This window comes from Lactuca sativa, chromosome 3, assembly GCF_002870075.4.
Source record: "Lactuca sativa cultivar Salinas chromosome 3, Lsat_Salinas_v11, whole genome shotgun sequence".
NCBI lineage: Eukaryota > Viridiplantae > Streptophyta > Magnoliopsida > Asterales > Asteraceae > Lactuca > Lactuca sativa.
In genome coordinates this window covers 108,910,121-108,914,353 of record NC_056625.2, presented here as the reverse complement: position 1 = coordinate 108,914,353, position 4,233 = coordinate 108,910,121, and the positions used below count along the sequence as shown (strand labels likewise).

The 4,233-nt window shown below is 39.7% G+C and overlaps 1 long non-coding RNA gene across 1 annotated transcript; it reads left to right on the top strand.

The window, feature by feature from the left end:
* The first annotated feature begins 2,343 nt into the window (after nucleotides 1-2,343).
* LOC111897436 (uncharacterized) lies at nucleotides 2,344-3,761 on the top strand. Its single transcript, XR_002852256.3, has 3 exons — nucleotides 2,344-2,682; nucleotides 3,195-3,244; nucleotides 3,466-3,761. It is a non-coding gene; the product is annotated as an uncharacterized LOC111897436 (long non-coding RNA).
* The last annotated feature ends 472 nt before the right edge of the window (nucleotides 3,762-4,233 follow it).

Genomic DNA, 4,233 nt, shown 5'->3' with positions numbered 1-4,233 from the left:
TCACCATCATCATCATCATCACCATCATCATCATCACCATCATCACCACCACCATCATCTTCATCATCACCATCATCACCATCATCATCATCACCACCACCATCATCATCATCACCATCTTCATCATGATCACCATTATCATCATCATCACCACCACCACCACCACCATCAACACCATCATCACCATCATCATCACCACCAGCACCACCATCACCATCACCATCACTATCATCATCATCATCACCACCACCACCACCATCATCACAATCACCATCACTATCACCATCACCTTCACCATCACCATCACTATCACCATTACCATCACCATCACCATAATCATCATCATCACCATCATCACCACCACCATCATCATCATCATCATCATCACAATCATCACCATCACCACCACCACCATCATCATCATCATCACCATCATCATCATCATTATCATCATCATCATCACCACCACCACCACCACCATCACCACCACCGCAAACACCACCGTCATCACCATCATCACCATCACCATCACCATCACCACCACCATCACCACCATCACCACCACCGCCACCACCATCACCATCACACCATTACCATCACCATCACCATCACCACCACCTCCACGACCTTCACTGACTGCCGCCTCAGCACCCACCGCCACCATCACCATCATCATCACCATCACCATCACCATCACCACCATCACCATCACCACCATCACCATCACCACCATCACCACCATCATCATCATCATCACCATCATCACCATCACCAGCATCACCACCACCATCATCACACCACCATGATCATTATCATCACCATCACCATCACCACCACCATCATCATCACCATCACCATCACCATCACCATCACCATCACCATCGCCATCACCATCACCGTCACCATCACCATCACCATCACCATCACCATCACCATCACCATCACCGTCACCATCATCATCGCCACCATCACCATCACACCACCATCATCATCATCACCATCACCATCACCATCATCATCGCCACCATCACCATCACACCACCACCATCATCATCACTATCACCATCATCATCACCACCATCACCACCACCATCATCATCACCATCACCATCACCACCACCGCCATCACCGCCATCACCACCATCACCATCACCATCATCATTACCATCACCATCGCCATCACCACCATCATCATCACCACCGTCACCATCACACCACCATCATCATCACCACCATCACCATCACCACCATCACCACCACCATGATCATCATCATCACCATCAGCATTACCATCGCCATCACCATCACCGTCACCACCACCACCATCACCTTCACCTTCACCTTCACCATCACCATTAAGGGTGGAATAGTTTGGGCCTTGACTCACCTCTACTTGAGATCTTAGGGCACAATGATCACTTTTCGGCCCAATGGGCTCATTAGTTAGCTCACGGCCGATTTTGAAAGAAAAAGGGAGTTTATGGCCCATTAGGGCAATTTAATTTATTAATGGCCCAATAAGGCCCATTAAGGGTAAACTACTTCATTTCGGACCCGAAATGGCCCAAAATGGTAAGTTTTATGGAAGTGGGTCCAATTAGACTCCAAATATGGTTTCAAGCCCAAAATGGTTGAATTGGATGCTCATTGGTCCATTAGGCCCAATAAGGATTTCCTAGTCCAATATGGACTTAAACCATGGTTCTTAGGGCTTCAGACTCATTGATAAACATAAATGATGGATCTAGATGAGCATCGAGTGAGATTTACTTAGAGTATATGTTTTACAATAGTTGAATGATTACACAAGAATATAACTCATTGTTATCATTTATGCACCAGTTTGCTGTTGTTTATGTTTTGTTTTAAGTTTAATCAGGATTACATTTAAATAGGGGAGGTTTGTTGGTGATTTTATATCATTAATGTTATTTAAGTGTAATATGATTAAAATCGTTAACCAAAAGTGATCGTGTTAAGTATTGAACAAGTTAGGATGGTGTAGGAGTGCACACTTGTTTAAGTTTTCAAGATTCAAAGTACATTGTTATTTAGGGGAGAAGCCCCTAAACAAACGGGGGTGCGGGGGCAACGCCCCTGGGTGCGGGGTCCAAGGGGCAGAGCCCCTGGCTGGGATCGAGTTGTTTGTGTCTTAAATATGTAACAAAATTTATCCAAAAAAATTAATACTCGAATAATAATAATAATAATAATAATAATAATAATAATAATAATAATAATAATAATAACAACGAAAATGGAAGTGGTCAAAAGCAATTGTAGGCAAAGCAAGTAACGATGTGGCATTCCCGGCCAAGTGGTAGTGTCATTGGCTATATGCGCAGTCGCCCTGAGTTCGAAGGCCTTCTCCAATTTAGGGTTTCATTTTTTTTTGCCGCCTCTGCCTCCATTAAGCGGGCTCAAAAACCAATTTTTTTAATATCCTGCTCATTTCCTTCATTTCATTCATTAGGTTTCCCTCTTCTCTATCACTCGGACGGTCGCACCTCCCATTCACACCCTCCCCTTCGATCTTCTCTTTCACTCGCTGTCATTTTCTTACCGGATTTTGTTCTTTCTGCAGCCGCCGGAGTTATGTCGTCGTCGTCTCTTTGCTGTCGTCGGTATCTCCTTCCCATCGCTGTCATCTACTTGTCATCGCCATCATCATCAATCTTTCATGTAAGTTTTTTTTTTGTTTAATTTCACTTAGGTTTTCGTTTTGGGTTACGATTCATTTATTGTGATCACCGTTTGCTTCGTCTGTTTTGAGTGTTTATGGATTTCGGCTTCTGATTAGTTTTTTTGAGGTTCATTTAAAGCACTGAATAATACAAGTCAGGGAACTTGAAATACAACAAAAAAAATCTCTTTTCGTTCTCTTCTTACTGTAAAGATTTCGAGTGCAAGCTTAGACTAGGTCTAAGTGTATCTGATTTTTGGTTCAATTTGATAATCTAATCCAGCAAATGATTGATTTTCGGTTACACCAATTTGATAATCTAATCTAGCAAATGATAGATTTTCTGTTTATGTAACTTGCTTCTTGATTAGTGGTTGTAGAGTAGAATGAGGCTTTGCTGGAAAATGGTTTATGTGATTATTGCTTCTTTATTATTGGCTTCTTGATTGTTAATTATTGATTTTTTGTTTTTGTTTTGGTTTATTTTGATGATGTGATTATGTTTGAGCAGGGGCTAATCAGTTAATTGGCACAATAGAATGAGGCTTGACTTTTTTGAAGGTTAGCATAATCTTCTTGTTATTATGGTTTTAAAGTTATGGATTAAAGTTAAGTTGTATGTTGTTTTTATAGATTAAGTTGATATTAAACAAAAGTACATTGCAATTATGGATTTAAAGTTAAGTGTATTGCTATAATTATAAACTAAAATACATTGTTATAATAAACTAAAGTACATCGTTATTATTGTTTAAGTATTGAATTGTGTTACTATTTTTTAGGTTGATAGATTGCGTGTGCAAGTTTCTACCATGGAAGAACAACAAATGGAAATGGTTGAGAATGATGAATATGTCTAGAAATTAATCCCATGGTCCCCCGATAATCCACCCGAGGACGATTGATAAGTATTCTGAAACAATTGCATTTGTTATTGATATTGTTTGTTTGTTTTGCTATTGCTTAGTTTATATGGTATTTGGAACAATTGATTTTGTAAACACTTGGTATTGTTTGTGTGTATTGTTAGTGCTTGGTATTTTGGACAATTGAATAGAATGTATTGAACTTGGTATTATGGATGTTTTTTGGTGTATTTTATATGGTATTTGGGACAAATGTAAATTTGACAAAAAAATTGGAAATTTTTAAATTTTAATTTTTTTTATAAATAAAACGAAGTTAGCTACGGATTTCTATAGCTATTTAGATCCGTAGCTATTTGGATCCGTAGCTATTTAGTTCTGTAGCTATTCCGTAGTTATTCACTTCCGTAACTATTCCGTAGGAAATCCGTAGCTATTTATTTCCATAGCTATTCTGTAGGTATGGTTGCTACAGAAAATTCCGTAGCTATTCCGTAGTGATTCTGTAGCTATAATTTAGCCACGAGCCATTATGTTACAGCCAGATTTCCGTAGCAATTCTGTAGCTATCCGCTTATAGCTACGGAATAGCTACGGATTGTGCTGTAGCTATTGCACCAATTTTCTAATAGTGGAAATCGAAGTTGGAGATGGAAGGATCTAACACGATGGGGTCGTTTCAGC